Source organism: Tupaia chinensis, unplaced genomic scaffold (assembly GCF_000334495.1).
Source record: "Tupaia chinensis unplaced genomic scaffold, TupChi_1.0 Scaffold000532_1, whole genome shotgun sequence".
NCBI classification, from domain to species: Eukaryota; Metazoa; Chordata; class Mammalia; order Scandentia; family Tupaiidae; genus Tupaia; species Tupaia belangeri.
Genome location: NW_006160045.1, coordinates 4,782,537 through 4,791,838, shown reverse-complemented (window position 1 = coordinate 4,791,838; position 9,302 = coordinate 4,782,537). Strand labels below are relative to the sequence as shown.

The 9,302-nt window shown below is 40.7% G+C and overlaps 1 protein-coding gene and 1 non-coding gene across 2 annotated transcripts in view; both read right to left on the bottom strand.

Moving 5' to 3' along the window:
• DRC8 (dynein regulatory complex subunit 8) overlaps positions 1 to 9,302 on the bottom strand; it is a 102,018-nt gene that overhangs the window by 47,004 nt on the left and 45,712 nt on the right. The window lies entirely within an intron of this gene.
• LOC114009440 (U6 spliceosomal RNA) lies at positions 508 to 612 on the bottom strand. The gene has a single exon (XR_003550850.1). It is a non-coding gene; the product is annotated as a U6 spliceosomal RNA (small nuclear RNA).

Genomic DNA, 9,302 nt, shown 5'->3' with positions numbered 1-9,302 from the left:
GAGGGGTGTTTTTGGGGGGGGGGGGGGTAGGAGTATGTGTGATTTCTTGCTTTTTGTCTCTCTTGTCTCTCTCTGTCTTCTCAGTGAGTGCACGCACCCTATAGCAAAACTCTCTCTCTCTAAAAACAAAGAGTATAATGTAATAAAGTAATTGGAAAATATTACATTTTTAGTATTATTTTGTTTTTCTTTGTTAATAAAAACATTTATTTTGCATTCATACAGAATAACTTGAAAAAAAATATAGTCCAGCCTATTGTTTGATGATTAAGGCAGCTTAGAACCCACATGGCCGATCTCACAGTTTAAGTCCCAGATCTGGTGGCTTGAGAAACATGTCAGGCATGTGTGCATGCATGCCAAAAATCCTAAAAGGAGGAAGAGATGGAGGGGAAGGGATTGTGGTGTGACCATGCCCCATAAGGGGTGCTTTCTCACTTCTTATTCTTTTTCTCTATCTCTGTCTCTCTCCAGCAAGTGCACATGACTTCTGGGAAATTTAGAAGAAAATATACTAAAAGCTTCCTGAGTTTATGTGTCATTCTCATCAGGGGCCATGCTAATAATCTTCTCTATATTCCTCCAGTTTTAGTATAAGTGCTGCCAAAGCAAATATGTTGTTTTTTGTGGGTTTTATTTGTGTGGTCTTTTTAAGAGTTTTTGCTATAGGATGCATGCACTCACCAGAGAAAGCCAGAGAAAGGCAGAGAAATGGAGAAATTACTCTCCCTTCTCCTCCATTCTCTTGAGATTTTGGGCACATGTGCACATGCAACAGGGGTGTTTTGGGTGCCGCCTGGTTCAGGATTCAAACCATAAAGTTAGCCATGTGGGATACACCTGCCTTAACTACTATGCCACCAGTTAGCCCATAACTTTGTTTCTAAAAATATTTAATTAAGTTTATATAATGTATTTTAAATATAAATTATTTTTTAACAATGGACCACTTAAAATGCTTGGCCACTGAAGGCTGGTTCTTGGCAAGCTGGCACTGGGTGGGTGTAGTACCATGTTCTTGACACAAGGTGGAGCCAATGTCATTGAGCTATTCTGAGTCTTCATAAAGGGCGATTTAAGGTCAAACACCCCGAAGTGAAGAGCTGATTTAGGACATTCAATACAATCCCAAGGGACAAAAGAATAGGCAAAACACTTATCTCCTCTATAAAATAGCTGATATTATGCTAAGTATAAGGGAACATTTCAAGTAATTTAAATTTGTTTAATAAGAGAATTTGAAAATTATTTTCATTTATTAAAGTTTATTAAATACTACTTTGTGCCAACACCATGTACAGTAGAAGACAAAGACCTGCTCTGCTGGAGGTATTTTTCACACATTAATTTTATTTTGGCAAAAATCAGGAAATGAAGCTAGGAAAATGGCTAAATCAGTAGAACTCGGCTTAGAAAAGGCCTTGTTTTCTAAGGTCTGCCTCAAAGGAAGATCATATTTCCATTACTGAACTATGCTTCCCCAACTTGTTGCAATATTATTTCTCATATCTAGAGTTTGCAGCCCCTAGATGAACTCTGGATCTCCTGTGTATTAGAGGTAAAAAAATAAAATCTGTATAACATGGTGAACATTATGCGGAATGCTATCATAAAGTAACAACACTGTTACTTTTACGCCTGTGTGGTTCAGGCACTGCATAGGCACTGTGGTTAGGGTGGGGCGTCTGACAGATGTTGACTCTTGCACTAACCGTGGAACTATCAGATGTCGACTCTTGCACTAACTGTGGAACTATCAGATGAGAGAAAGCATAAACCTTAGTAGGCAGTGATAAATACCATGAAGAATCACCACCGTTGTAACTGGATGAGTTTGCTAGGGGTGCCATAACAAAATACCAGACCTGATGGCTTAACCAACAGAAATTATTTTCTCACAGCTAGAAGTGCAAGGTCAAGGTGTTGGTGGGTTTGATTTCTTCTGAGGCTTCTCTCTTAACTCGCAGAGGGCTACCTCTCACTGTGTCCTCGCATCGTTGTCCTGTTCCAGAGCAGCCTGCGCGTGCGTGCATGTGTGAGTGTGTGTCCGTGTGTGTGTGTGTGTGTGTGTGTGTGTGGTTCCCCCCATGTGAGTGTGTGTCCGTGTGTGTGTGTGTGTGGTTCCCCCCGTCCAAACTTGCTTTCCTTATGAGGACACCAGTCAGATTGGATTAGGGCCCATCCTAAGGGCCTCATTTTAATTTAATTACCCATTTTATAGTCCTATCTCTGGCTGGCAGGTGGCGTGGTGGTTAAGGGGCTGGACTGCCACATAGCTAACTGCAGTTTGAGGCCCAGAACTGGCGGCTTGCTTTCTCACTTTCCCTTTCTCTCTTTCTCTCCTTTTTCTGGTCAAATTAAAAAATAATAACAAGTAAATAATTCTTACTTTAAAAAAAAATGAAGGTCCTATCTCCAAATTAAGTTACATTCTGAGGTACTAAGGGCTAAGACATCAAAACATTAACTTTGAAGGGATACAATTCAAAGCACGTCGATAACAAAAAATAGTATCTTCTAACCCTACCACAACCAAGCTTGCCTAGCACCTTTCTCTCTCCCCTTGATCACTGCAGAAGACCACATGCTGTCATTCTGCTTCTGCTCTTCCCAGCAACCTCAGTCATTCTCACAGCAGCCTGATAAACCTCTCTCTCTCTTCTCATTACCAGAAGGCACATGCACTCAGAAAGAAAGAGAGAGAAAAAGCACCCTCAACGGAATGTGGTCATGCTACAAACCTTTTCCCTCCATTTCTCCATCCTGTCGGGGTTTTGGACACACACAAATGTGTCTGGTAAGTTTTTACAAACTGCCCAGGCCAGGATTCAAACCATGGTTGCTCATGTGAGATCTAGCTCCTATGTACAGGACTTGACTGCTAGAGTACAGCTGGCCCCAGAACAATCTCTTTAAAAGAAAAAGCATTATCATGTAATTCCCCTGCTTAAAACACTCCAGGGGCTGGGAACAGCAGATGGCATAATGGCTACATCGCTGGACTCCCATGTAGTTGACCGCGGTTCGAGTCCTGGACCTGGCGGCTTAAACTCACATTGGGTGCATGTATGTGCCCAAGATCCTGAGAGGAAAATGGAGAAGGGATTACAGCGTGTCTATCCCCCCAGGGGTGATTTCTTGCTTTCTGTCTCTGTCTTTCTGGCGAGCCCACGCGCCCTATAGCAAAAACCACTCCAAAAAACACAAATAAACAAACAAAAAACAAACAAACAAAAAACAACCCTCCAGTGGCTTTCTATTGCACTGGTAAGCTAAACTCCTCTTTGTGACTTACAATGCTCTACATAAGTTGGCCCCGTCAATCTTAATTTTTTTTTCTTTATTCATGAAGAATTAATGTGCATGCACATAAATATCAGAAAGAGAGAGATAAGCACTCCCACAGGATCTGGTCATGCCGCAATCCTTCTCCTCCAGCCTTCCAGCCCATCCGACCTTGGGCCCTCACGCACATGCCTAATGTGTTTCAGGCTGACTGGGCCAGGGCTTCAAACCATGGTCACCATGTGAAATCTGGCTTCTCCTGAGCAGTGCATTACTGTTGCACCATGGAGCCAGCCCCTGCTGCCCTCTTGGACTTGATCTATACTGCTCTCTAGCTACCTCATAGCCACAATGTCAATGTCTACTGGTTTCCTCTAATATGCTAAATCCCTTCCCTTCATAGCACCTTTCTATTTGATTTCCCTCAGTTCTTCACATGGCTGCTTCCTCTTTATCTTAAAGATCTTTTCTATTATTATTATTATTATATTTTTGGCCATAGTATATGTGTTCTCGTCAGAGAGGGACAGAGAGGGAGTGAAAGTGAGAAATCAGCCAGCAGGGGAGATGGCCATGACACAATCCCTTCTCCTCCATTTTTCTCTCGGGATTTTGGGCATGCGTGCTTATGCACTGAGTGTGTTTTTTTTTTTTTTTGGGAAAGATTTTCCTCATAGGGAGTGTGCGCTCGCCAGACAGACAGAGAGAGACATAGAGACAGAAAGCGAGAAATCACCCCCCAGGGGGGATGGTCACACCGCAATCCCTTCTCCTCCACTCTCCTCTCGGGATCTTGGGCACGCACGCACACGCGCCCAGCGTGAGTTTTAAGCCACCGGGTCCGGTACGCGAACCGCAGTCGACTACATGGGAATCCAGCGACATAGCCATTACGCTAACTGCTGGTTCCCCTGAGTGTGTTTTTCAAGCCACCAGGTTCAGTACTTGAATTGCGAAGTTGGCCATGTGGGATCCAACACCTTAACCAACAAGCCACCTTAAAGATCTTACCTCAGACTAGTCCTGTGAAGCAGGGGATAAGCATTAGGCATGGGGAACTGGATACCACATGATTGACCCCCCCCACCTCCATATAGGTTATTACATCATCCTGTTTTATAGTACTTATTACTATATGAAATTATGTTTATTACCAGTTTATCTGTATATTGCCTTTTCCCTCTGAAATATAAGTTCCTGGAGGAAAGAGACTTTGTCCATCCTCTTTCAATGTTGTATTCCTACACCTAAAAGGAACTCATACGTAATAGAGCATTGATATTTGTTGAAAAAGAAAGGAATTTGTATAAGACTTTATAATTGGAAAAATGCCTTTGGATTAAAAAGTACTTCCAAATTTATTCATTCATTTAATTTTCACATCAACATTTCTACATTATACTCTCCATTTAAAAAATAAAGACACTAGGGCTGGCCTTGTAGCCTAGCAGTTAAGGAAGCCAGATCCCACATGGCCAACCATGATTTGAATCTCAGTCCCAACATCTTGAGAAACATATCATGTGTGTGTGCATGCATGCCCAAAATCTCAACAGGATGGGGAAATGAAGGGAGTGGTGCAACCACTTAGCATTGATGGGTGCTCACTGTCTCTCTCTCCATCTTTCTGGGGAGTGCATATGCCCTCTGGCAATTATTAATAATTTTTTTAAATAAATAAAATAAGGACACCAGAACTTTGAAAAGTTATTAGACTCATCCTGCTAGTAACATAGCTACTATGGAGCAAAATTAGAAGTTGGTTCCCATCTCTGTATCCTGGGCTTCCAATTCTCAGCATTTTTTGCAATAACATCTCAGACCAAATTATGGTAATTAATGTGGTTTGGAGTGAAAAGTAGAGGCAGTGGAAAAGATGTAGATGCAGACCAGAACCACTACACCTTTTGCATATTCTCACAGATGCTTTGGTCATAATGGGGTTTAATAAATGTTTGCTGAATTAATCAACTAAAATGTTTTTCAGTGTTGAAGGCCTAAATGACTCCAAATACAACATTGCCAAGAGGCTGCCCACTGCCTGAACAAAACTAAAAAAATCCCACTGACTTGGATTTTCCTTTTGAAAAATAACACTGAAAAATCATTTACAAACACAACATAACAGTCACAGGCAAGATCAACCAAGAGATGCTATCATAAAATTAGTGGGCCAAAATTTGAGGAGAAACGATATTCGCCTTGTCTCAAAGACTTACAGGTGGTGTGGTGGTTGAGGCGCTGGACTCCCACATGGCTGACCGTGGTTGAATCCTGAACCTGGCAGCTTGAAACTCACACCAGACACGTGTGTGTGCATGCCCAAAATCCCAAGAGAAGTGATGTAGCGGGACCAAATCTCTGGGGAGTAATTTCTCACTTTCTCTATCTCTGTCTGTGTCTCTGGTGAGCACACTTACCCTATAGCAAAAAATCTAAGAAAAGTAATAATAATAATTACTAAGTGCAAAGGGTAAATTACTCCCAGTAGGAACACCTGGCAGACATTACCTCCACCAAGTGATCAAGAGGAACATTATCAGCAATAGGACATTATCAATTTCACAGACCCCCTGACATAATGCTCTAAGAAAGGTTCAAACTCACTTCTGCAGAACTGTTGCAAAAAATGCATTAATCATAAGAAAACACCTGACAAACCCAACTGCGGGACAGATTATAAAACAGCAGAACTTCTCATAAATATCAAGGCCACAAAAAATAAAACAATTGAATAACGGTCATAGATTGGAAGACTAAATAGGAGGGCAACTAAATGCTGCACAGGATTCTGTATTGGATCCTGGTGGAGAGAAGGGTATTTGTTGAAAATCTGGTGAAAGTCCAATCAAATTTACAGTTTTGTTCAAGGTATTGAACTAATGTTAACTTCTTGGTTTTGATCATTGTACTATGAATATGTAAGATGTGAAGATTAGGGGAAGCTAGATAAAGGATATAAGAGTCTATGCTAATGTGGGACCAGTAGTTAGCGTAATGGCTATGTCGCTGGACTCCCATGTAGTCGACCGCGGTTCACGTCCTAGACCCGGTGGCTTAAAACTCACACCGGGCACGTGTGCGTGCGTGCCCAGGATCCTGAGAGGAGAATGGAGGAGAAGGGATTGTGGCGTGACCATCCCCCCTGGGGGGTGATTTCTCGCTTTCTGTCTCTATGTCTCTCTCTGTCTGTCTGGTGAGCGCACGTGCCCTATAGCAAAAACCTCTCCAAAAAAAAAAAGAAAAAAAAAGAATGAAGATTTCTAGTTAATCAAATATTTTTAAAAGAGTTAACACTGGAGCTAGCAAGTAGCGTGCTGGCAACAGGTGGTGTGGTGGTTGAGGCGCTGGACTGCCACATGGCTGACCGTGGTTTGAGTCCTGAACCCAGCAGCTTGAAACTCACACCAGACACGTGTGTGTGCATGCCCAAAATCCCAAGAAAAGGAACAGTAGCATGACCAAATCTCTGCAGAGTAATTTCTCACTTTCTCTATCTCTCTCCTTGTCTCTGGTGAGCACACACACCCTATAGCAAAAAATCTAAGAAAAAAAATAATAATAATAACAAAAATTAAATAAATAATTCCTTTAAAAAAGAGTTAACAATTATATGTTAGGAATATTAGTCATCTGCAAAATAAGATTTTCTCAAGTTGTCATTTATCTCTTGATTTTTTTAATGTTATTTTGGAGATGGGGTGGGGACTTGCAGTTTTCTTATGTGGCTGAATGGGTCAACAATCATTTTGCTTCGGGATTTTTTTTCCAGGCGTTTTTCCCACATGAAGTTTATAAAGGAACTCACCCATATTTTTTTAAATTCATATGTTGTTTTACCTCTAGATATCTGTTACACACTTTATCTTGGTATTCAGCCTAAAGTACAAATCCAATTTTATGTTTTTTGAAATGGCGATCCAGTTAAGTCTATCTTTTCCCAACTTATTGGAGATGCCAGCTATATCCTGTATTAATTTTCCACATGCACTTGGGACTATTTCTATATTTTCTATGCTACTTCATTGATTTGTTATGCCATACTATTAACTATAGATTTGTAATATGAATCAAATAGAGCTAAATTAGTCTTCTTTTTTAATGTTATTTATTTAATTTTTTTAAGAATTATTTTATTGGGAACCAGCAGTTAGTGTAATGGCTATGTCACTGGACTCCCACGTAGTCGACCGCGGTTCGCGTCCCGGACCCGGTGGCTTAAAACTCACGCCGGGCGCGTGTGCGTGCGTGCCCAAGATCCCGAGAGAATGGAGGAGAAGGGATTGCAGCGTGACCATCGCCCCTGGGGGGTGATTTCTCCCTTCCTGTCTCTATGTCTCTCTCTGTCTGTCTGGCGAGCGCACGTGCCCTATAGCGAAAAACCTCTCAAAAAAAAAAAAAAAAAAGAGAAAGTGAGAAATCACTCCCCAGGGGTAAACTGAGGCGGATCTATTCTCCCCTTGGAATTTCGGGTATGCATGCACACATAATTTTCAAGCTGCCAAGTCTGAGACTTAAACCATGGTTGGCCATATGGGAGTCCAGAGCCTTAACCACATGCCACCTGATAGCTTCAGCAATTGATTTTTTTAAGTGTATAATCCAGTGGTTTTTAGTATATTTACAAGGTGAGCAACCATTACCACTATCTAATCTCAGAACACTTTTATTATCCCATAAAGAATCTACATATCCACTAGCGATCACTCTCCTTCCCTCCCTTTACCTCTTTGCAACCACAAATCTACTTTCTGTCTCTGTGGATTTGCCTATTCTGGACATTTCATGTAAATGTCATACAGCTTATGTTATTTTGTCCTCCTTAGTTCATTTAGCATAATGTTTCCAAGGTTCATCCATAATGTAGCATGCATCAGAACATTCCTTTTTATGGCTTAATAATATTTCATTATATGAATATACCATATTTTATTTATGCATTCACCAATTGATTGATACCTGAGTTTTCTACTTTTTTTGGCTATTATAATTTGCCCGGAACATTCATGTATAAATTATAGTGTGAACATTATTTTTCATTTCTCTTGGGTACATACCTCACAATGAAATTGCTAGGTCATATGGTAACTCTGAGAAACTTTTTAAAAAAATTTACCAAACTGGTTTTTAAAAATTATTTATTTAATTTAATTTATTCATTAATTTATTTTAGCCAGAGAGAGACACAGAGAGAAAGAGAGGGAAAGTGAGAAAGCAAGTCACCAGGTCCAGGACTTGAACCGTTGACCATGAGGCAATGCCCAGCGCCCCAACCACCACACCACCCTCTGGTCCCCCAAACTGTTTTTTAAAATGGCTGGTACCATTTTACATTTTCACCAGCAGTGAATAAGAATTCATTTTTCTCTGTATCCTCACCAACATTTGTTATTTTTCATTTTTTCAATTTAGCCCCCTTTATGGATCTAAAGTAGTATTTCATTGTGGTTTTGATTTGCACTTTACTAATGAATAATAACGCTTAATATATTTTCATGTCCTTCTTGGACATTCAGTATCTTCTCTAGAGAAATTTCTATTCAAACACTTTGCTCCCCTTCTTAATTGGGTTGTCTTTTTTTATTTTTAATAACTATTAAGCTTTTATTTTATTATCATCATTTTTCAATTTGCTACAGGGCACACATGGTCACCAGAGAGAAATAGAGTGAAAGAGAGAGAGAGAAAGTGAGAAAGCAAGCTACCAGGTCCGGGACTTGAACCACGGTCAAGTCCAGCACCTCACCCACCACACCATCTGTTGGCCCCTTGGGTTGCCTTTTTATTGTTGAATTGTAAGAGTTCCTTATATATTCTGGATCAGATATATATCAGATACATGATTTGCAAGCTACTCAGTGGCTTGTTATTGTTGTTTGTCTGTAATTTTGCCAGAGGGCAACTGTGCTTGCAGCAGAGAAAGAGAGAGAAAGGGAAAGTGAGAAAGCACCCCTACTCATGGGGAATGGTCATGCTGCAATCTCTTCTCTTCCGTTTCTCCCTCCTTTCAGGATTTT